This window comes from Dendrobates tinctorius, unplaced genomic scaffold (assembly GCF_039654945.1).
Source record: "Dendrobates tinctorius isolate UK_male_01 unplaced genomic scaffold, ASM3965494v1 ptg000021l, whole genome shotgun sequence".
Classification (NCBI taxonomy): domain Eukaryota; kingdom Metazoa; phylum Chordata; class Amphibia; order Anura; family Dendrobatidae; genus Dendrobates; species Dendrobates tinctorius.
In genome coordinates this window covers 14708731-14734356 of record NW_027361689.1, presented here as the reverse complement: position 1 = coordinate 14734356, position 25626 = coordinate 14708731, and the positions used below count along the sequence as shown (strand labels likewise).

The 25626-nt window shown below is 46.0% G+C and overlaps 1 long non-coding RNA gene across 1 annotated transcript; it reads left to right on the top strand.

Moving 5' to 3' along the window:
- Positions 1–1939: 1939 nt before the first annotated feature.
- LOC141083786 (uncharacterized) lies at positions 1940–25167 on the top strand. Its single transcript, XR_012230827.1, has 3 exons — positions 1940–2072; positions 21927–22131; positions 24191–25167. It is a non-coding gene; the product is annotated as an uncharacterized lncRNA (long non-coding RNA).
- Positions 25168–25626: the final 459 nt, after the last annotated feature.

The following is a 25626-nucleotide window of genomic DNA, read 5'->3' as shown; positions in this document are numbered from 1 at the left end:
TGCTCAGCCGTGTATCTAATCCTATCCTGTGTGATATTGACTGCTGAGCCGTGTATCTAATCCTATCCTGTGTGATACTGACTGCTGAGCCGTGTATCTAATCCTATCCTGTGTGATACTGACTGCTGAGCCGTGTACCTAATCCTATTATGTGTGTTACTGACTGCTCAGCCGTGTATCTAATCCTATCCTGTGTGATATTGACTGCTGAGCTGCGTATCTAATCCTATCCTGTGTGATACTGACTGCTGAGCCGTGTATCTAATCCTATCCTGTGTGATACTGGGCTCCCCCTGCAGTCTGTGTCAGAGGGTGGTCTGTGTTGGCAAGGTAATAAATTGTGTTATTTCCAGCTTTACAGAAGGACGATAACACCATAGAAATGATAAGAATAATAGGCCTCAGTTACCACAACTGTCTACAAAGAAAACTGTTGCTGATAGCAACCAATCACAGCTCATTTTTCATCTTTTAAACAGCTCTGGGACAGCGTGGCGAGTTTTGAGTGGTGACTTTTGTGTTTTGACTTTTATGTGGCGAGGTTGGTGTATGTGTGGTGAAATGTGTGCTGAGGGTGGTATATGTGTTGAAGCATGTGGTAGTGTGTGGCGCATTTTGTGTGTGTGTTCATATCCCCGTGTGTGGTGAGTATCCCATGTCAGGCCCCCACCTTAGCAACTGTATGGTATATACTCTTTGGCACCATCGCTCTCATTCTTTCAGTCCCCCTTGTTCACATCTGGCAGCTGTCAATTTGCCTCCAACACTTTTCCTTTCAGTTTTTCCCCATTATGTAGATAGGGGCAAAATTGTTTGGTGAATTGGAACGCGCGAGGTTAAAATTTTGCCTCACAACATAGCATATGACGCTCTCGGGGTCCAGACGTGTGACTGTATATTAGATAGATAGGGGGTACATATCTTCTCAACCATTTTCTTCATAAAGAGTAACATTTTACTCACACAAAATCAATCCCTTTCTCTTCTCTCTCTTTACTAGTTCTCTGTCTTCATTATTCTTCACTACTCCACCATAATTCAGCTCAACACTATAGTTCAGCTACCAAGTGTCCTTTACTCAACCCGTGGTTCCACTTCTTCTTTCTCCTCTGAGTAACTATGATGGCAGTATGGCCAGTACTTATTGTCTCAGGGATACTGTGACAGAGAGGGACCAGGAGATCGCCCTGTCTGGTCTGGTTACCTGAACTCCTGCATTGGTTAGAACTGCTTCACCATCATACTAAGGCCTGTTTCACACTTCCGTTTGTCTCCATCAGTCAAGATCCGCCGTTTTGCAAAAAAAATGGATCCGCCATTTTTCTTGGCGGATCCGTTTTTTTCCCCATAGACTTGCAATACCGGCGGATCTTGACGGATGGCCATCCGTTTTTTTGCAGATCCGCCAAGATTTTGGTGTCCGCTGATAAGACTGGACGGACAATGCAATGTTTTTCTGGCTGGCCGGATCCGCACTTTACACTGCGCATGCCCAGCAGAATCGCCTTTGCAGTAAATTTAACCGTAAATCGCGATCTGGCGGCTGAGAAAAAATTCTCTCTCTCTCCTCTCTCTCTCTCCTCCCCAGACAGCGGTTCCTTTAAATTTCTTCCTTCGCCGGATTCGTAAAAAAAAACAGTCCGGTGGCACACGTTGATGTGCCACCGGACTGTTTTTTTTTACGAATCCGGCGAAGGAAGAAATCCGTACGCAGGCGGATCCATTTTCCGCCATTTTGGCGGATTACAACTGACAGAAAAAACTGATGTGTGAAACAGGCCCAAACAGTGCAGGTTTTCTTTGCTGTAGCATTGCTATGGTTAATCAGCTCAGTTTATCTCTTGGAGCTTTCTATTGTGGATTGCCTCAGCTGTTCTGTGTTAGACATTCCCCTCTGCTATATATGCTTGCTACACAAATTTGGGAATTGCTAGTGAGAGTTCATTCTGCCTGGTTTGGAGTTGAAGTTGTTTGGTGTTTGGAGAGTTGTTCCTGCATTGAGTTTGCTTGCATATTCATTCTTTCCTTGGTTTTACCTACCTTACCCTCCCCTTGTTCCACTCTGTTGTTTGGTGAGTGCATTTTTAATTTATCCCTGCTTGTCCTCCCTTGTCTATCTGGTTAGTGTAATCCTATACACTTCGGGTTCACACCCAGGGCCGGCGTTAGGGGCAGGCAGCCCAGGCAGCTGCCTAGGGCCCCCACCTGCCGCCATCGCTGACTTCCCCAGCCTCTCCCATTATTCCCCGATCTGCCTCTAACACAGCGGGTGCGCGATGACGTCATATCATCGCGCACTCACTGTGTACCAGGCAGAGCAGGAGACAGGAGCCGGGAGCAGCGCGGGCACAAGGAGAAGGTGAGGAGTGTTTGTTTTTTTAATGTAACAGTACTGGATTGTGGGGCCACTCTCAGGGGTGGGGGGCTGTATACCATGCGGGGCTGTGGTGCATATCATGTGGGGCTGTATACCATGTGGGGCTGTATACCATGTGGGGCTCTGCTGTGCTGTATACCATGTGGGGCTGTATACCATGTGGGGCTGTGCTGTATACCATATGGGCCTGTGCTGTATACCATGTGGGGCTGTGCTGTATACCATGTGGGGCTGTCTACCATGTGGGCCTGTGCTGTATACCATATGGGGCTGTATACCACATGGGGCTGTGCTGTATACCATGTGGAGCTATATACCATGTGGGGCTGTTATGTGCTGTATACCATGTGGGACTGTATACCATGTGGGGCTGTATACCATGTGGGCCTGTGCTGTATACCATGTGGGCCTCTGCTGTATACCATGTGGGGCTGTGCTGTATACCATGTTGGGCTGTGATATATACCATGTGGGGCTGTGCTGTATACCATGTGGGGCTGTGCTGTATACCATGTGGGGCTGTGTTATATACTATGTGGGCTGTGTTATATACCATGGGGGGTACATTATACATTATATTCTATGGGGGAGGCTGTGTTATATAATATGGGGGGCTACATTATATTCTATGGGGAGGTGGGCTGTATTCTATTCGGGGCTACATTATATTCTATGGGGGGCTGTATTATATTCTATGGGGGGTGATCGCATCATACTCTATGAGGGGGCTACATTATACTATATAAGGAGGCTGCATTATACTCTATGGGGGGCTAGATTATATTGTATGGGGCTTCATTATACTTTATGAGGGGGCTACATTATATTCTATTGGGGATGCATTATACTATATGAGGAGGGCTACATTGTATTCTATGGAGGGGCTACATTATACTATATAAGGGGCTGCATTATATTCTATGGGGGGTTGCATTATACTCTGAGGGGGCTGCCAAATATTCTATGGAGGGACTGCATTATACTATATGAGGGGGGCTGCATTATATTCTATGAGGGGGTTACATTATATTCTGTGGGGTGGCTGCTTTATGCTCTAAGGGGTGGCTGCATTATACTATAAGAGGGGGGCTGCATTATATATGGGGGTTACATTATATTGTATGGTGGTGCTGCATTATACTTTGTGGGGTGGCTGCTTTATGCTCTATGGGGTGGCTGCATTATACTATATGTGGGCTGCATTATAGTATAATGAGGACTATGGGGAATACATTATATTATACTAAGAATTATGGGGTGCATTATACTATGGGAAGTGAATTGTATTATATCGATGACTGGCAGTGTATTATACTATGAGGAGTGTATTATACTGTGTGGAGGACTGAGCAGTGTATTTTATTATATGAAGGACTGAGTGTATTTTAATATATGGAGGGCTATGAGGAGTGAACTATACTATATGGAGGGCTATGAGAAGTGTATTATACTATATGGAGGACTATGGGGCACATTATATTACAGTTGTGGCCAAAAGTATTGACACCTCTGCAATTCTGTCAGATAATACTCAGTTTCTTCCTGAAAATGATTGCAAACACAAATTCTTTGGTATTATTATCTTCATTTAATTTGTCTTAAATGAAAAAACACAAAAAGAATTGTCCTAAAGCCAAATTGGATATAATGCCACACCAAACATAAAAAAGAGGGTGGACAAAAGTATTGGCACTGTTCGAAAAATCATGTGATGCTTCTCTAATTTGTGTAATTAACAGCACCTGTAACTTACCTGTGGCACCTAACAGGTGTTGGCAATAACTAAATCACACTTGCAGCCAGTTGACATGGAATAAAGTTGACTCAACCTCTGTCCTGTGTCCTTGTGTGTCCCACATTGAGCATGGAGAAAAGAAAGAAGACCAAAGAACTGTCTGAGGACTTGAGAAACCAAATTGTGAGGAAGCATGAGCAATCTCAAGGCTACAAGTCCATCTCCAAAGACCTGAATGTTCCTGTGTCTACCGTGCGCAGTGTCATCAAGAAGTTTAAAGCCCATGGCACTGTGGCTATCCTCCCTAGATGTGGACGCAAAAGAAAAATTGACAAGAGATTTCAAAGCAAGATTGTGCGGATGTTGGATAAAGAACCTCGACTAACATCTAAACAAGTTCAAGCTGCCCTACATTCCGAGGGTACAACAGTGTCAACTCGTACTATCCGTCGGCGTCTGAATGAAAAGGGACTGTATGGTAGGAGACCCAGGAAGACCCCACTTCTTACCCCGAGACATAAAAAAGCCAGGCTGGAGTTTGCCAAAACTTACCTGAAAAATCCTAAAATGTTTTGGAAGAATGTTCTCTGGTCAGATGAGACAAAAGTAGAGCTTTTTGGGCAAAGGCATCAACATAGAGTTTACAGGAGAAAAAAAGAGGCATTCAAAGAAAAAACACGGTCCCTACAGTCAAACATGGCGGAGGTTCCCTGATGTTTTGGGGTTGCTTTGCTGCCTCTGGCACTGGACTGCTTGACCGTGTGCATGGCATTATGAAGTCAGAAGACTACCAACAAATTTTGCAGCATAATGTAGGGCCCAGTGTGAGAAAGCTGGGTCTCCCTCAGAGGTCATGGGTCTTCCAGCAGGACAATGACCCAAAACACACTTCAAAAAGCACTAGAAAATGGTTTGAGAGAAAGCACTGGAGACTTCTAAGGTGGCCAGCAATGAGTCCAGACCTGAATCCCATAGAACACCTGTGGAGAGATCTAAAAATGGCAGTTTGGAGAAGGCACCCTTCTAATATCAGGGACCTGGAGCAGTTTGCCAAAGAAGAATGGTCTAAAATTCCAGCAGAGCATTGTAAGAAACTCATTGATGGTTACCGGAAGCGGTTGGTCGCAGTTATTTTGGCTAAAGGTTATGCAACCAAGTATTAGGCTGAGGGTGCGAATACTTTTGTCTGGCCCATTTTTGGAGTTTTGTGTGAAATGATCAATGTTTTGCTTTTTGCTTCATTCTCTTTTGTGTTTTTTCATTTAAGACAAATTAAATGAAGATACTAATACCAAAGAATTTGTGTTTGCAATCATTTTCAGGAAGAAACTGAGTATTATCTGACAGAATTGCAGGGGTGTCAATACTTTTGGCCTCAACTGTATATGGAGTGTAAACTGTAGATGTGCTGCTGATAACATGATACTGTATGGGGACAGATTGATCCATTAGTGATCGTTCTGTCCGCATCACTCTTTCTCAGACGGTGGAAAGAGGCCGGGAAACAAGTGTTGAACGACTTCAATATTGTCAATCACACTTATTTACAGTAGCGGCCTGAACTCAGCGCATGTAAATACAATCAAAATGCTTGTGTGTGATGTGCAATATGTTAGCATTTGGGGCCCCATTTAAAACTTTGCCTAGGGCCCCATTTTGCCTAAAACCGGCCCTGTTCACACCATCCTGGGTGGGGGCGGGAACAGATAAGGATAAGTCTGGAGCATAGCATGGCACGTGACCCTGGATCTCCACCTTCTGGGGTAATCCGGGGGACATGGATAAAGTTGGGCATTCCCTAGCATGAAGGATAGGGAAAGAGCCCAATTTCCCGAGAAATTCTGCAACAGTACCATGACACTTCTTTTCTACTGAAGCTCTGGAACTCCTACTCGGGCACTCTCTTTGTTTTGCGTACTCCGTCCTATCTCGGCCCGTTACCTTTAAGTGTTATAAACTCTGGGACATACTGCTAGGCAGCATTCCCCATCTCTGATAAATCACTCTATCTCTTAGTCACTTTCCTCGATTTTTCTCCTCTCACTACTAGGGACACTTATGAAATGCAAACTGCTTACACCATACCTTAGGTCTCTACTCTATGCACTTCGGGACCCAGCTGATGTGTCATGACACAGCCGTCAGGTGACTCGGGACAAGGGGCTCCTTTTGGGACAAGGGGTTCCTTCCCTGTCCCTGACACTACGGAACGTCCTAGCTCGCCCTATTCCCCAGGATACTTCTGAAGGTCAAGATGCCCTTGCCTTATCTCCTGAGTTAGCCCTTTGTCTGTTCTATTCCCCCACAAAGGGAAGAGGGGCACTATCGTGCACCGCAGTACTCCAACTTGACAAATATGGCAACACAAACAAGGGTTAAAAGAAAACACTAGTCATACAAAATATTCACTCACATATAACAGAGGGATGTACCTGGGAGTGGAGGAAGGAAAATAAACCAAAGAAGAAGAAGGAAGGGAATTGCCACACTTTCAAACCACGAAAAAGTCACATATAACTCCTCCAGCACTCCTTCTCATATGAACTCCTCTCCTCCTAAGACATGCAGCAAATGCTAGCTCTGACATAAATTTGAATCAGGAGCCAGATCATAAAGGGAACTGAGTGGATAACTGAGCTCAGTTGAGAGCTCAGAGTTTTCTAACATGGCCGGTTAACCCCTGTTCTGCCAAAAGGAATAAACACCATTAAAATGAAGGAGAAGTTCTTCTTCTCAGCCCATATGTAGGAGCAATCAGACACCACAGTCTTCTGGCTCCTCTCTGTTGCAGAAACCCTGTGACATCATGTCTCAACAGGAAATTCTCTATTTTCCCTTCAACTTAGCCTTTTCCCACTCTGGGCTAGTCCCAAGCATTAAGTCTTGCTGTTCCTACTGTCCAGCAACACACATTATCAGCATTGTTAACACAAGTCACAATTCACATTATAATAACACTTATTCTTCAAGTGGGAATGTGGTTAATATGTCCATCTCCTTTCACGTGTACTTCTGAATTGTCTGTTCCATTAGTGACCCAGTGTCATGATCCAGTGTTGGATCTGGCGGTATTAAATCCATTAAGTGAACTTTTTTTCCTTTGGTTCCAAAGTGTGTCGTGATTGCCCCCGGTGGCCATTAGAATTATCACGTGGTGTCGTTCATTCTAAGTTGCCCGGTGGTGGGGAATGGTATCGCACCTTAGGTTTAGGTTAATGTTCACTTAATTATGGATCAGGTGTGACACCCTATAAAGGTGTGCTCAGGGTGTTCACTCACGGCCTGTGATATTGTGAGATTGCTTTCACTTTGAGTTGGAGAGCCTGGAGGAAGGATGGAGCTGGTGAGGAGTCCTGCGCAGCTTAGCCGGGGGACGTGTTGCAGCTATGGTGTCTGGACGAAGGGCTCGCATGGCGTGGTGGGGTCGCAGTGATGGAGTCAGCGGGAAGTGTCTGCATGGTCTGGTGGAGTGGCTACTATGGAGAGTGGCACTCACCATGTGGGACTTGGCCGCTGAGCTGGACTCAAGCATGCTTGACTTCGTGGCAGAAGCTGAACACTTCATTGGGACTCTGGTACTAAGCAGCTGCAACTGGTGTTGGACTCTGCTCCAAGGTTGCACTAAGGTGAAGGATCCTGTTATGGTGATGGATCCGGGTGGAGGAGAAGATGCACTCAGGTGGAGGGCTCTGTTGCTGGGAGCGCACGCAACAGAGCAAAGCTAAGTGGTGTTTCCCCTGTATTGTCTCTTTCCTCATGTGTGTTATTAGTGCAGTGGTGGGATTAGTCTCCGCACCGACCCATTCCCTAGTGAGGGTTTAGGGTCAGGGTGAGCAAGGGCGTTAAGGTACGCGTGCGGCGACAGGCGCGGAGCCTGTTTAGGGAATGTAAGGAGTGCAGGGACACTGGCTCAGGGGAGCTTAGGAGGTTTCCATTTCCCCATTCCCTATCGCAGGGCCCACCATTGTTATAGTTTCCCAGGTTCCCCCTTTATTATTTGATTATTGTATGTATAACGTGTAATACCTAAATTCGCCAGGTGGAGGCGGCGTATCCACCTGCACGTTTTATTATTTAAATGCGCCCCACTGGAGGCGGTGTATCCAGGGTCACGTGTGTTATGGGTCCGCCTTGCGGAAACATCTGCGTCCTGACACACGTGACCATGACACCCAGCTCTTGTATATCGGATCCGCAACCTGACCTGACACTCTGACTATCTTCAATTGTTAGAGAACTCCGTCTGCCCTGACCTTACCCTTTTCTTGTTATGCTTCTCTGTTTTCCTTATGGCATTATTCAATTTGATTATTAATCAAATCAAATGGTCATTACTCCATGCTAATTCTCTTGGATCTCTCTGCAGCATTCAACAAGGTGGATCATCAGCTCCTCCTCACTATGCTCCGTTCTATTGGCCTCAAGGACACCGTTCTCTCCTGGTTCTCCTCCTATCTATCTGACCGCTCCTTTACTGTTTCTTTTGCTGGTTCCTACTCCTCTCATCTTCCCATTACTGTTGAGGTTCCTCAAGGATCAGTCCTAGGCCCCCTCCTCTTCTCTTTGTACACTGCCCCTATTGGTCAAACAATCAGTAGATTTGGTTTCCAGTACCATCTCTATGCTGATGACACCCAATTATACGCTTCTTCTCCTGACATCACGCCAGCCATTCTAGAAAACACCAGCGAATGTCTAAACGCTGTGTCTAACATCATGTCCTCACTATATCTGAAACCTGTCAAAGACTGAACCCCTTGTGTTTCCTCCCGCTACTAATGTACATATACCCGACATTGCTATTTCTGTGGGTGGTTCCACTATTACTCCCCAGCAACATGCCCGCTGTCTTGGGGTCATACTTGACTCCGAGCTTTCCTTTGCCCCCCACATTCGATCACTGGCTTGCTTTTGTTATCTGCACCTCAAAAACATTTCTAGAATTCGACCTTTTCTTACTTTCGACTCCATAAAAACTCTTACTGTTTCTCTTATTCATTCTCGTCTGGACTATTGTAACTCTCTTCTAATCGGTCTCCCTCTTAGCAAACTCTCCCCTCTCCAATCTGTCCTGAATGCTGCAGCCAGGATCATATTCCTCACCAATCGTTACACCGATGCCTCTACCTTGTGCGAGTCATTACACTGGCTACCCATCCACTCCAGAATTCAGTATAAACTTATTACCCTCACCCACAAAGCCCTCCATGGCTCAGCACCACCCTACATCTCCTCCCTTGTTTCAGCATACAACCCTACCCGCTCCCTCCGTTCTGCTGATGACCTGAGATTAGCATCCTCAATAATCAGAACCTCCCACTCCCGTCTCCAAGACTCTACACGTGCTGCGCCAATTCTTTGGAGTGCACTTCCCAGGGCAATATGATTAGTCCCCAATCCCCACAATTTTAAGCGTGCCCTGAAAACACATTTATTCAGACTGGCCTATCGCCTCAACACATTAACCTAATCTATCCCTGTGTGGCACAGCCAAAGGTTTTACCATAACCAGGTTCCCCGCATCATGTTCCCACATGCTTTATGCATCCATTAGCCCTCTGTGTACGTACAGTTACACACTTATTATGACTGGTCCATACAATCAGGGCAATTGTTACCACCCACCTTTCGTGTCTACCTCTTTCCTCATAGATTGTAAGCTTGCGAGCAGGGCCCTCATTCCTCTTGGTATCTGTTATGATCTATGTGATTATTGTTATGCTGTAATGTCTATCGTCTGTACAAGTCCCCTCTGAAATGTAAAGTGCTGCGGAATATGTCGGCGATATAGAAATAAAATTTATTATTATTATTCATAGGATTCTCCTTCTGTCAGCTGTTACTAAACTTTGAGGCTGTGACCTGAGGGATTTTTGCAGTAAATTTTAGATCACCAAATAGGGGTTAAACGGTAATAACAAGGTAATTTCAGATTTCACTTCACAATTTCCCCTAAGTCAAATTTTATGCAATCCCAAGTTGTCCACATCTTCTCAATTAAGACTTTACAGATACAATGCTCTGAGTACCCCCTGTTTTACTTTTTTAAGCTTGTAGTAGGAAGAAAAAAAAATGAGGTTGAAAACTGCAGTAAGTGAGATTATAACTTGGTCCAAAGGATTCGACCTTCGTATCATCATTAATGAATAGTGATTACTACCATGATCCGACATTGTACTTTGGCTAATAGTGAAAATTACTACATGTAAAAGAACATACAGCAAATAACAATGGTGAGATCACAAAGATTTCCTAAACCATTAGATATAATTGATACCTTAAATATACAGAATCTGAAAATTGTATGTTTTCAGCTAGAAATATTCTTTTATATATTGAAATGACAGTTTCTGCTCTGAAATACTTCATCCCCTGCTTCATGTGATGTCTAGAGATATTTCAGTCCCCTGCCGAGGAAATCAGTAAGGAATGGACGCGCCACACTCTGCTAAGTCATCTGTTGTAGAGCCGGCACTAGACTGTGCCATTATGTAACGTCACCTACAGAGGCAGAGGAGAACAGCAGTGAATGTATTGGGTGAAATGTTGGAGACAGGTGGCATTTCACATCTGACATTAATATTTTATGCATAACATTTCTGAATTGCACACATTTGTTAATGCATGAGTGACCTTACAGCAGAAAGACCAAGTACGGTACTTCTCTTTATACAATTAAAGGGGCTGTCCGGGCTTTTCGCATAATCTCAGTACATATCTGGGCTGCAGAATTATGACAATAAGTAATTTACTTTCTGTCACTAGTTTGGACGGTTTTCTTGATATTCTGAACAGAACGTCCAAGGGGGGGGTGTTATGGCATTGAAATGAGAACTAGTCGTAACCTCCTACTCTACTCCAAACATGCCCTCTATAGCAACAACCCCACCCTCCATAGCTACAGGCCCTCCCCGTCCACATGAAGAAGCCCTCATCACACAGTAACAAATCCTCCCCCTCTAGCAGCCTCACTACAGAGAGCAGCTGCTCCTCCCCCAGACACACGCTGAACAGTGATCTATGGAAAGTGAAACTAGTGAGGAGGGAAAATTGTTCTGTATTCTGGGCCACTCCATGATTACAATACATAACTCATTATCAGTGATTCCTTCCCTCACTGTCCCGGGCTGCTGGCAGCAGTGAGAACAGACTGCATGATGGCCAGTGATGGGGGTCTGCAGCTTCTAATCTGCACAGGGGATGGCAGTCACTGATGTAATCTGTTGTGTGACAAAGCCTCTGCTGTGTGAATGAGACAGCTGTGTCACTGATGTCTTTGCACAGCAGCAGATTTGGTGCAGTGTATGTGTGAGCACTGTGTCTCTAATGACACAAATACTGATGGGAGCAGCCTGTACCAGAATACAGGACGATTTTCCCTCCTCACTACTTTCACTTTCCATAGAACACTGTTCAGCGTGTGTCTGGGGGAGGAGCAGCTGCTCTCTGCACTGAGGCTGCTAGAGGGGGAGGATTTGTTACTGTGTGATGAGGGCTTCTTCATGTGGAGTGGGAGGGCCTGTAGCTATGGAGGGTGGGGTTGGTGCTATAGAGGGCATGTTTGGAGTAGAGTAGGAGGTTTTGACTAGTTCTCATTTCAATGCCATAACACCCCCCCCCCCTTGGATGTTCTGTTCAGAATATCTAGAAAACCGTGCAAACTAGTGACAGAAAGTAAATTACTTATTGTCATAATTCTGCAGCCCAGATATGTACTGAGATTATGTGAAAAGCCTGGATAACCCCTTTAACTAGTAGATCTACAAATACAAGGCAGGATCACAGGGAAGATAATGTGCCATTAATAGCACCCTGGAATAGGGCTGGACACAGTAGTGGATTGAAGCAAAGAACAGAACCTGCAAAGATACATAATATATCGGGGAAAACTTTAGTACATGTTAGGCTATCTTCACACGTTTGAGTCTTACAGTCCATATATATATATATATATATATATATACTAGCTATGAACCCATTCTACGCCCGGGTGGTGGGCATTTTTATTGGTATATGGTCTACCCTAGCCTGGTATGCATGGTCCCCTCACCCCCCAATCCTCGTATGCCTGGTCCTCTCACCCCCCTATCCTGGTATGCATGGTCCTCTCACCCCCCTATCCTGGTATGCATGGTCCTCTCACCCCCCTATCCTGGTATGCATGGTCCTCTCGCCCCCCAATCCTGGTATACATTGTCCCCTCACCCCCTTTTCATGGTATGCATGGTCCCCTCACCCCCCTTTCTTGGTATGCATGGTCCCCTCACCCCCTATCCTGGTATGCATGGCCCCCTCACCCCCCAATCCTGATATGCATGGTCCTCTCACCCTCCAATCCTGGTATGCATGGTCCCCTCACCCCCTCTATCCTGGTATGCACGGTCCTCTCACCCCCCAATCCTGGTATGCATCGTCCTCTCACCCCCCTATCCTGGTATGCATGGTCCTCTCACCCCCCCTATCCTGGTATGCATGGTCCTCTCACCCCCTCTATCCTGGTATGCATGGTCCTCTCACCCCCCCTATCCTGGTATGCATGGTCCTCTCACCCCCCCTATCCTGGTATGCATGGTCCTCTCACCCCCCCTATCCTGGTATGCATGGTCCTCTCACCCCCCCTATCCTGGTATGCATGGTCCCCTCACCCCCCAATCCTGGTATGCATGCTACCCCTCACCCCCCAATCCTGGTATGCTTGGTCCTCTTGCCCCCCAATCCTGGTATGTATGGTCCCCCCGCCCCCCCATCCTGGTATACATGGTTCCCACACCCTTCTTTTCATGGTATGCATGGTCCCCTCACCCCCCTTTCGTGGTATGCATGGTCCCCTCACCCTCCTTTCGTGGTATGCATGGTCCCCTCACTCCCCTTTCGTGGTATGCGTGGTCCCCTCACCCTCCTTTCGTGGTATGCGTGGTTTCCTCACCCTCCTTCCATGGTATGAGTGGTCCCCTCACCCCCCAATACTGGTATGCGTGGTCCTCTCACCCCCCGTTCCTGGTATGCATGGTCTCCCTCACCCCTATTAAACTACACACATACAAAAAAAAAATTTATACTCACCCTTCTTCCCTGTGCTCCAGCGCTGCCTGTCACGTTCTGCTGGAGGCTGGGGGAGGAGTCCGGCGCCATATTGCTGAAGACACACTACAAATGTGTCCAGTAAAATGGCGCCGGATCGCGATATGCGCATGCGCGATTCCGGCCGCACTCCTGCCCCGGTCTCCAGCCGAAGGGAAGCACCGCGGCAACACACCTCCCGGTCAGGTAAGTATCTAAGTATGGCACCAGGCATAGCGGTATGCAGTGTGTATGCGTACCGCCATCTCTGACGCCATACACACTCCTCACCGCGCTGCCTCAATCTGTCTGGAGCCAGACTGTGCAGGCGCATCACGCTTGCGCAGTCTATAAAGGCTTCGGACAGAGTGACGCTTAGCCGGTTATATTAAAGATATATACAGTGGGGAAAGTATTTGATACACTCCTAATTTTGCAAGTTTTCCACCTACAAAGAATGGAGAGGTCTGTAATTTTTATCGTAGGTACACTTCAACTGTGAGAGACAGAATCCAGAAAATTACATTGTTTGATTTTTACATAATTAAATTGCATTTTATTGCATGTAATAAGTATTTGATACCATAGAGAACAGAAAACAGAACTTAATATTTGGTACAGAAACCTTTGTTTGCAATTACAGAGGTCAGACGTTTCCTGTAGTTCTTAACCAAGTTTGCACACACTGCAGCAGGGATTTTGGCCCCCTCCTCCATACAGATCTTCTCCAGATCTGGAAGGTTTTGGGGCTGTCGCTGAGCAACACTGGGTTTGAGCTCCCTCCGGCTGGGGCTGTGCTGAATCACCGCCCATATGTTACTGCATGTGCCAGTTTGTTTTGTCCCCTTTTATATTGGTCTCTTTTTGCTTTGCTTTCAGAATATACCAGAGTACTGATATAGTGGGGGGCGAAGTCGTGTGACTTTTTTTTTTTGGGCTCATTGGGTTTTTGGGTTTATTGGGTTCAGGTCTGGAGACTGGCTAGACCACTCCAGAACTTTGAAATGCTTCTTATGGAGCCACTCCTTCATTGCCCATTCCACCACCTCCATCATTGCCTCCTCCCCACCACCATTGTCCTTTCCACCACTACCATCATTGCCCTTTCCAACCCCCTATCATTGCCCATTCCAACACCTCCATCATTGTCTCCTCCCCATCACCATCATTGCCCATTCCAACACCTCCATCATTGTCTCCCCCCACCAGCACCATCATTGTCCTTTCCACCACAACCATCATTGCCTTCTCCCCCACCACCTCATCATTGCCCATTTCACCACCTCCATCATTGCTTCCACCCCCCACCACCCCCATTGTCGTTTCCACCACCACCAACATTGCCTTCTCCCCCACCACCCCATCACTGCTTTCTCCATCACCCACATCATTGCCAATCTCCAATACACACACACAGCACCACACACAAAGCACCGCACACAGGCAGACAGACACACACAGCACCACTCACCTCTCCGCACGTTCCCCGCAGCCGTAGCACATCACGGCAGCTTTCTCTCTGAAACAGCCACATTGAATGATGACATCATCCAGCTGCGCTGTGTCAGACAGGAAGTGCCGGGCAGGAAGAAGGATGGCATCAGATCCCTGCAGCTTCGTTCTGCTGCCAAGCTGCAGGGATCAACTCCCTGCCTGGCGATTGCCCTCAGGGTTAGCCGCCCTGCAGGGGCCCACTTTCGGGGTACATCACATGCAGTATGTCCACTCCTGCGTGCAGTGTTAACCTCAGACTGCAGCTAACACTGACCTGTTGATAATTCTCTCTCTGGCTTCCCTCTGGTGATTACTGAAGATAGTGGAGCTGGTCAGATGGAGAGTTCTCTTTCTGGGCTCCCTCTGGTGGTTACTGGAGGTAGTGGAGCTGATCTGATTGACAGAGGCTTGCCACCTGATAATGAGGATGATGATTGGAGATCTGGGGTTTCTGATTGGGATTTAAGACAACTGACTCCCTCTATCCCTGCTGGTGATTTTTTTTTCCTGTGCCTCCTGAGGTCTGATGTCTCCTGCTCTTTCACTGCATGTTCAGCTAAGTGGTTCATTTACTATTCTGTTTGCATTTGATCTGGTTTTGTTTGTTTCTGCTTTGTGCGGGTCAGCTAGCTCCGGCTGGGGCTGTGCTGAATCACCGCCCATATGTTACTGCATGTGCCAGTTTGTTTTGTCCCCTTTTATATTGGTCTCTTTTTGCTTTGCTTTCAGAATATACCAGAGTACTGATATAGTGGGGGGCGAAGTCGTGTGACTTTTTTTTTTTTTTTTGCATCAGACGTGTTGGACTTTTGCAGGTTTTTTTGTGTGATTGCAGACAGTGCCTTTCCTTTCCTGTCCTGTCTAGTCAGTTTTGCCCCCATCGTTTGCTCAGTCTATTTTTCTGCCTGCGTTTGTGTTTTCATCTTGTCTCTCCGACAATATATGTTTGGGGGCTATCTCTTCCTTTGGGGTCTGCTCCGGGGCAGTTTAGATTTCCCCTTTCTTGCTTTAGGCTTAGTTAGCTCTCCGGCTGTGCCGAGGCGTCTAGGATCATCGTAGGTATGCTCCACGGCTACTGCTAGTTGTGTGGACAGGATCAGGGGTCTGCATTCGCTTAGTTACCAACCTCTCTGGTTTTCTGTGGCTTAGCCTGGGCCTGCTATCCTCCTCGGTGACCCATTCATAACACTGCCCGCTATTAAAGTGAAATGGTGTTTACTCCTCTCCACGCCCATGGGGGTGTGGGGAAGCGTGAATATTCATTTCTGTTTAGCAGCGGGGACAAGCTCTTGTCTCCAGCTGCTGCTCCACTGGCATCGGGAGGGCAGTGGGGGCCCTAGGCAGCTGCTGACCAGTATGCCAGCAGGTGTCAGTGCCTGGGCCCAGAGGAAAATCCTCCGGTTCTCCAGTGGGCAAGTCCGACCCTGATCTAGATGGCATTGGCAGACTTCAAATGGGCCTGGACATGTGTTGGTGTGAGCAGTGCGACCTTGCGTGCCCAGCAGGATTTTAATCCATGATGGCGTAGTGTGTTACTAACTGTAATGTTCGAGACTGTGGTCCTAGCTCTCTTCAGGTCATTGACCAGGTCCTCCTGTGCTGTTCTGGGCTGATTCCTGACCTTTCCCAGAATCATTCTTACCCCACGAGGCAAGATGTTGCATGGAGCCCCAGACTGAGGAAGATTGTCAGTCATCTTGTGTTTCTTCTATTTGCTAATCCAGAAGCCATGGTCTGGACCAAGAAAATAAGATGTGTTAATCCATACTAGGGTTTTGCCATCGTTTAAAATCCTTCAAAGTGTTTGATGAATTACATTTGCTGGCTTGTAACCTGGACAGAACGTAAAGTCCCTGGGATCCCAGACTCAGTTCCCATTTTTAATTGGCACAGTGACGGACACAGACATGGCAAAGTTTGAGGCAGCTAAGCATGTCAGTTAAAGTCTTTTATTGAGGACACAAGCTTAATGGATTCATAACACTATGTAGGTACAAATCCTTTTGGGCCACACGTCACAATAGAGGCGTTCATCTTGGCAGTTTTGGTTTCACAGTGAGGGCACAGGCTTAATGGTTGCAGAACAATATGCAGGCACAAATCTTGTTGGTTACACATCACAACTGAGGCACTGAGCTTAGAGGTTTCAATGAAACATGAACAATCTATGAGTTTTCTGGTTGCAGATTAACTGGAACACTCTATTTTAACAACAGGCGATTTGAACCAGTAACAAATTCAGACCAGCTTGCTGGCTTTTTAATGAAGGGCAAAACTTGTTCCCTAAACTCTCTTTCTCTAGATAAGTTAATAATGAAAAAGTGTATTGCAAGGTGCTTGCGTTCCCACAGAAAGTATAAAGTTGAGACAACGACCCTGATTCCAGTGATGTGTCACTTACTAAGGCTGCTTGCTGTAGTTTTTATAAAATCACAGTTTTCGTAGTAGGAGATTATTACTAGTGGACTAGTAATCTTGCTGCCATATAGTCCAAACCCACCCCCACCACTGATTTGTCAGTTTCCTACCTATGTACAGTGTGCACAGAAAGCAGCCAATCAATGGTGTGGGTGGAGTTATTCAGGGCTCAGAATTTAGAGAACTGGTAGACCTTCAGCAGAGAAAATAAAGATTTTATCAAAACTGCAGTAAGTAGCCCAGTAAGTGGCATCAGGGTTTACACCTTTACATCATGCTGCTCTCAGATGTGGTAGCAAAAATCTGGTAATTTTTCCTTTAAACACCATGAGAGTAAAAAGAAAGATATCTCATTGCATTTTTAACCAGAGAAAAGTGTACAGTATCGTACTCTCCAGACATAACAATGGCCATGAATAATGCATTTATATTAGCTCTTGCTTCCTTTGCTGCAGAGAAGTTGCTGTTCAGTTTTTTAGTTATCTGTCTTTATCTACAGTATCAGTGAATTCAGTATGGAGGACGATAGCTGCTCCTCGCACCGGCCTGTGATGTAGTGAAAGAGGGTGCTTTTCTGCACCAGTATGAGCATGAAGAGAATCTGTCACCAGGATTTTACCACCAAACCTGAGAGCAGTATAATATCGAGACAAAGACTGTGATGCCAGCGATGTGTCACTTACTGGGCTGCTTGCTTTAATTTTGATAAAATCAGTGTTTTATCAGACGGAGATTATCACTAAAGGACTAGTACACCTGCTGCCATGTAGTCCTTCAAAAGCCCAACCCAAAGCAGCTTTCTGCCTATGCACAGTGGACACAGAAAGCTGTTAATCAGTGGTGTTTAAGGAGTTATATGGGGCTCAGTAATCAGACAACTGGTAGATCTGCACTGCAGCAGTCCAGTAAGGAATAGATAACTGGAATCAGGGTCCCTGGTCCTACATCATGCTGCTTTCAGACAGGGCAGCAAAAACCTGATGACAGATTCCTTTTAATGATATGGTATATATTGAAAGAAAATGCAGATGATAATTACCTTAAGGTCTCATACTCGTCAGCGTAACAAAAATGGTCCTATTTCAGTACAGAAAAGTGGGACCGAGTATCATGCAAATTTCATGCAAGTAGTATCCGAATTTTAACACCTAGCATCCACTTACATCCGATTTCCATGCAAATGCTAACCGATTGCAATGCGATTTTAACATGAGCTTATATATAGAGCAATTCTCTACTCATAGATTTCCAAGGAAATATTCTTCAATATATACAGGTGCTTCTCACAAAATTAGAATATCAAAGAGTTCATTTATTTCAGTTCCTAAATACAAAAAGTGAAACTCACATATTATTTAGAGTCATTACAGAGTGATCTATTTCAAGTGTTTATTTATGTTAATGTTGATGATTAGGACTTACAGCCAATGAAAATCCAAAAGTCATTATCTCAGTAAATTAGAATACTTTATAACACCAGCTTGAGAAAAATATTTTAAAATCGGAAATGTTGGCCTACCGAAGTGTATGTTCAGTAAATGCACTCGATACTTCAATACATCAATTCCTGCATCAATGCAGTGTGGCATGGAGGCAATCAGCCTGTGGCACTGCTGAGGGGTTATGGAAGCCCAGGTTGCTTTGATAGCAGCCTTCAGCTCGTCGGCATTGTTGGGTCTGGTGTCTCTCATCTTCCTCTTGACAGTACTCCATATATTCTCTATGGGGTAAGGGCAGGTGAGTTTGCTGCCAATCAAGCACAGTGATACTGTTGTTTTTACACCAGGTATTGGCACTTTTGGCAGTGTGGACAGGCGCCAAGTCCTGCTGGAGAATGAAATTTCCATCTCCAAAAAGCTTGTTGGCAGAGGGAAGCATGAAGTGCTCTAAAATGTCCTGGTAGACGGCTGCGCTGACTTTGGTCTTGATAAAACACATTATATCTACACCAGCAGATGACATGGCTCCCCAAACCATCACTGATTGTGGAAACGTCACAGCTGCTGAAATGTTGGGTTTTCAAGGACATGGGTGTCTAAAAATCGGATGGCACTAGCATGGTCCGAGAGCGATGCAATTATTTTTCTCGCACCCATTGACTCGCATTGGTGAGTCTCGTCTAAGATACGGGGACAATTGCAGCATGTTGCAATTGTTTTCTTATCCCAATATGAACTGAGAAAAAAATCACAGATGAGCAGGGCCTCCTAGATTAACATTGGTCAGCGTGCAATCCGATTTTTTTTATTGCATTGCATTTGTCCATTTTCCTTTCAGATGAGTATGAGCCTAAAAGGGATTCTGGTAGGGGAACATGTGGATACAAACTCCTGTAGCCCTGACCTCAGACAACCCCTGAAATATACAGTTGCATTCTGTAGAGTCACGTTGACTTTCTCTCGCTGTCAGTTCGGGAGGTCACCGCGCGGTGTAGACCATGACCTCTCATTAGGTTTCTTCAGTTTCTCCGGTCTACTGAGAAGGGTTATCCAATGTCTCCTCACGTGTCCCTCTGTGCAGGCCATACAACAAACTAAGCTTGCAGGTAGGGTTGCAGATACAATTTCTCTGTAGACTTGGGGTAAAGCACTGTTCATATTGCCGGTGGCAGTTCTGTGCCATCCAACATAAATAATCGGGCACGTTGGTTGGAACACTACCTTTGGTGGCACAGTGATGAACCGCTCACAATCCCATTAATTGCAAGCCAATAGGGGGCCATCAGGAGCTGGTGAGGTCCAGCATATGATGCAGCAGTCACAACATTACAGTTTCCACTACTGGAAGCTACAAAGCAGCTGGGAACAAAGCCTTAAAGGGATGCATAGCTAGTCTCTGTGTTTCCTGCAGAACCAGAATATTTCCACCAAAAAAATCTAAATCATTTGCAAATTAATATTTGAGAGAAAGCCATAATCCTCATCCCTTTATGACTATTTTGATATGAACTACGATTAAAGCTTTTTCTCTATCTCTCCCATGAAATTCATAAAGATACTGTATTTTCCAATAAAATGTGTAACTCTCGGAGGGCTCTCTTTCTCCTTAATAAAAAAAAGAAAGCCAGCTGGCAATCTGTCAATACTCTGAGAAATGGGTACGCAAATTAACTCTCCTCCAATAGGGAAAAAACCTGTCTCTCTAGCGTCACCTATAGTTAGCCACGCTGTAAATCAGTGAAAGACCCATCAAAAAACTTTAAATCATGATTTAGCCAAATAGAGTCTCCTTCAAAAGGAAGAGACATTCCACTGTATATAACGAGTTTCCCTGAACAGAAGATCTACCCCGAAAATAAACTCTAGCATGATATTACGGGATTTTTGGAGTATGCTTGAACTATAAGCCCTAGTTACAGTCAGGGCCGGTATCATGTGGCATGGGCAAACTGGGCAATTGCTCAGGGCCCACTCTCTCTTAGGCACCCCCAAGGACCTTTGGTGACTTTGTGGTTGTTAAAGTGTAACTGTCACTTTATACAACTTTTTATATATTATAGAATGTGAGCAGTGTCGCTGATCCTTACGGGTCCAGGTCCTGAGACCCCCAGTAATTGTTCAAAACACCACTCTGAAGTCGGCAGCTTGTACATGAGCTTTTTGCAAAGATCAGTATATGAGCTGGATAGTAAGTCTATAGGTTCATACAAAGCTCTGTGAGAGTGAAAGCATAGACCAATTGACTAGAGTTGAGCGAAACAGGTCGGCCAGATTCATAAGTCGCCGACTTATGGCAAAGTCGGGTTTCGCTGACCGAAACCCGACCACAGCGTGAAGTTGGCCATGCAGTCGGCAAAACGAGCGCCAAAGTCGGATTTCCCAGAATGCTCGCACGTGACATTTTTCAGCCACTGAGCAAGGACGTACACTGTGGGAAACGAGATGACATGTGCAGCGTCTGGGGAGAGAGAGAAAGAGAGAGAGAGAGTTTTCGCGCACTTTAAAAAAGCGGTCCGGCATGTAGGTGTGTTTCCTGTCCTCCACTCCTTGCCGACTTTGCTTCCCCATTGACTTGCATTGGGTTTCGTGTTTCAGTCGGACCTTCGACTTTTCCCGATAGTCGGCCGATTTCGTTCGACTCGACTTTTGAGAAAGTCGGGTTTCATGAAACCTGACTCAATCCTAAAAAAGGCAAAGTCGCTCATCTCTACCATAGACCCATTATGGAGGTTCTGTGAGCAACTCGGATTTCAAAGTTTTACAAAATGACAGTAACATTATAATAATGTAGTGTGACCGCTTTGGTTTGTTTGTGTCACGTTCTTCCCTGTTATCTTACACTATGTGATGGTGAAGATATTGGTTGCTGTATGTCCCAAGTGCAATGTCTGAGTGCTAATGATTCTGCTGAAAGCTGAAATCTGCAACAAAATAATGTTCTTATTGTTCCATTAGGCTAATTACCATACGGAGTGTTGCTTATATACTGTAATTCTGTCGGCTTCAGAGCTGAAATCTCACTTGTGATCGACTGGTATTCATTCTCTTTTTTCTTAAAGTTTAATTCCACCAAAAATATGTAAAAGAAGGTGGATAATAACTATAAAAATATTATTTTTTATTTTTGTGTCGTTAGTGTTCTGTCTTTAGAATCCACTCCGATATACTGTGTAACGACACAACATATTGATGAGAACACAATTAGTTTTTTTCCTAATACTTGTATAACACATAGACCCTTGAAGGCACACAGGAAGAACATATCATAATGTGGCAAGACTTTGTTGAAATCTCCATAAATTTAAAGTTTTCAAGAAATACATAAAATTACAGTAAACAGAGTACAAAAATTAAATTTATAAAATGTTTGCATTTCATATCTTTCTTACTGTCATGACCCCAGGTGTAACTGCTACAGGGAGGGCTGCACGCCGCTGCGAGGAAGCAGAGCGCAGAGCGACCGTGAACTAACCGAGCTGCGAGCAGGACCTTCACCACGTGACCCAGGGGGAGTGGCCAAGGTCGGAGTTAGGCGCCGAAGTACGAAGGAGACAAGAGGCGCCAAGGGGAATCCAACGTTCCGAGGTCAAAACCAGGAGGTCAAAGAGGTACCGGGGTATGAGATGGAAGACTAGTCAGGTGGAAGCCAAAGGTCAGAAAACCGAGCCTAGCAATGAGGTACAAAAGAGACGCGAAATGGCGGAATCCAGACAGGCGGGCCAGAAGGTCAGAACCAGAGGAGCAAAACAACTAGGGATGCCAAGCAGAGAAACCGAAAGAGTGAACAGACCAGGTCAAACACTGAAAGCAGTACAACAACACAGTATGCACACGCACAACAGGGGGTCAGAAAACAGACAGAACAAAAGTATAACTGAGTCCAGCGGGGGTATATATACCCCTCCCAGATCCAAAAGGAGGCCACATGCAATTAACCCTGAGAGGACAGGGCATGAACCCTGTCCACAACCATGACACTTAGTTAAGGAGGAAATTACATGAAATGTAGAATATTCACATTTCACAGAAATTCCCATAGACAGGTTTGACAGACCAGACAGCCATAAAGCTGAATTTAGAAGGTGTCATCTTACTGCATGCCACAAATCTTGCTGCAAGCCATAGACGCTACTACTACATGCTGCTATAGCTGACACCGTGCTATTAGACTTGACACTGTTATATCTGTGCCAATAGTATAGTTGCTGTTAAAAAGACATTAGTACAGCTATCAGCATGCTCACTGTCTTGGGGTTATATTTGTGCCAGAAATTTCCTATATCCAATCACTCACTCACCCATGTCACCTGTATCTTAAACACATCTCCAGAATCCAATTTTTTCTCACATTTGAAATTGCAAAAAAATCTTACCGTTGCTCCTATTCATGCTCATCTGGTCTACTGCAACTATCTACCACTTGGTCTCCTTCTCCTCTCCAATCCATCCTGAATGTGGGAGCCAAGGTCCTATTTCTGTCCAGCCACTTCACCGATGCCTTCACCCTGTGCCAGTCATTACACTGGTTGCCCATTCGCTATAGAATACAATACAAACATATCTCTCTCACCCACAAATTTATCCACTGTTCTGAACCACCCTATATCTCATCCCTCATCTCTGTCTGTCACCCTACCAGTGCTCTCTATTTGCAACTGGTCTAAGACTATCATCCTCCATGATTCAAACCTCACATCTCTGTCTCCAAGACTTCTCTCATACTGGGCCAGATTTCTGAAATCTGAATCTCGAACAATCTGAGTAATACCTAGCCCCCACATCTTTAATTGTGTGTAACGGGAGTGGTGTAACTACTGTGCCATAGTCCGAGGAAAGCCTGGAGCTCTTGATGGTGGGGTTAGACTTGGCTCCCAATGAAAACCAGGTTGCTACTCCAGGACAGACCATGGACACATGGCAGCTAACCCCCAAGGGACTGATAGCTGGAATGGCCGGGAAGGAGAGAACTGCTGATACAGGCAGGCAATGGCAGGTGTGGACTGGTGCGGTTGATATACAGGTTGGCACTGTAAGGTGCTGAGGGGACCAGCCAGTATGCAGAATGGCACGGCAAGTGTGCTGACGTGTCCAGCTGATGTACAGACTGGCATGGCAGGTTCAGGAGGACCCGGCCGATACACAGGCTGGCACGGCAGTTGCAGGTGGGTCCAGCTGTTATACAGACTGGCACGACAGGTGCAGGGGGGTCCGGTTGTAATACAGACTTAGGGGCGGAAGACACTATCAGGACTAGTGGTAACTAGTGGTCATGGACCTGAGAACTAGCAAGCGTGTTTGGGAACAGACTAACAATGTTGCACAGGCACCTCCATACAGGTGGAGGTGCCTTAAATGATAAGTTACTCCCAGCTATTGGCTGTGGAAACTTTAGGATGGCAGAAGCAGCCCCTTTAAGAGGGAGCGGACATGTGCACCCTAAGCACAATGCCATGGGTTCTGCGTGCCATGCGTGTACCCCGGGCCGCTGCGAGGAGAAGGGCGTGCAGGACAGGGGCCTAGGCTGTGAGTGACTCTGGGTCCCTGCCAGGGGAGAGAGGCAGCATGCAGGGATGCTGATGCTACAGCTTGCTTTAAAACCACACCACTTTAAATAGGCCTATCACCTCACTTCACTAATCAAACTCTACCCTGTTCCCTCTTTCTAAGTTTTCCTCAGAATCTGCTCCATTTATCTGTCTCCACACCCTTCATGCACCTGTAAGGAGGAAGACCAGGCTGCAGGTGCCTGCATCATGCTGGGTCCGGAACTGCTGAGGCTGCGTCTCATGTTGCCTAGGAAAAAGAATAGGGGACAGGACAGGCCCCATGACTCAGGAAGATGGGATGTGGCTAAGCAGAACTTCAGCGGGCGCGCTGGTGAGACAGTGTGTGTGCAGAGCGCTGTGTGCTCGGCTGTGCAGAGTGCGGTGCTCGCGCGGAGAAGTGGGGACCAGGTGCAGGATCCTGAGGTGTGTTCCCTAAGACTGATAGATGCACAGCAGCACCTGTGTTGGTCAGAGTACTCCGAGCGAGAGTTGGTTGGGAAAAGCTCCTGGCCACAGAGCACAGATCTGGGACAGCTGTGTGAGAGACTAACTGCATGGAGATTTACTGGTATTGGTGGACGTGCAGAGCAACGCAATCCGAGCAGAGCAGCCATTGAGGTGACGGCAGCTACTCAGAGAGAGACACGTGTGCTCTGTGACTGTGAGTACAGCACACGTGCAGCATAGAGAAAGTCAACTACTGGACAGACATTTGCGTGCTACCTTGCCAGTTGACACTTGCCACTCCACATTTGACTGTCAGTGCTGCGACCCTGTTTGATTTATCCGCACCAACTTATGGACTAGGGGCTCAGCGGAAAGTGCCGGAGACCAACCGCTGCCGCCAGAAGATGGACCGTTGTTTGCAGGACCCCACTGGAACAGCACTGCACCAGCCGTCGTTGGCACCACTGCCTTCAAAGCTTCAGTTGTGGACTGGGATACAACAAGTGATTTAAACAACTGCCATTATCTTCTTTATTGCGCATTAACTTTGCCTATTGCTTGCCATTGAACTGTTTAACTCTCATTTAACCATTTATCTCCCTGCGAGGAGTTAACCCTGTTAAATTAAAACTGTTCAATTTGTTAACCTTTGCTCTGCCTTCTGTCTGTCACTGCATCCCACAACCTGCTTAAACACCCAATAGCACAGGTAACTGCACTTAGACAGACACTGGCTGATGTTCGGTTCATGGAGCTCTATATAACCCCTATCTCTATTCAAAAACTGAAAAGTGGGGCGTGCGATATTATTCAGCCCCTTTACTTTCAGTGCAGCAAACTCACTCCAGAAGTTCATGGTGGATCTCTGACTGATCCAGTGTTGTCGTAAGTGACTAATGATGATAAATATAATCCACCTGTGTGTAATCAAGTCTCCGTATAAATGCACCTGCTCTGTGATAGTCTCAGGGTTCTGTTTGATGCACAGAGAGCATCACGAAGACCAAGGAACACAACAGGCAGGTCCGTGATACTGTTGTGGAGAAGTTTACAGCTGGATTTGGATACAAAATGATTTCCAAAACTTTAAACATCCCAAGGAGCACTGTG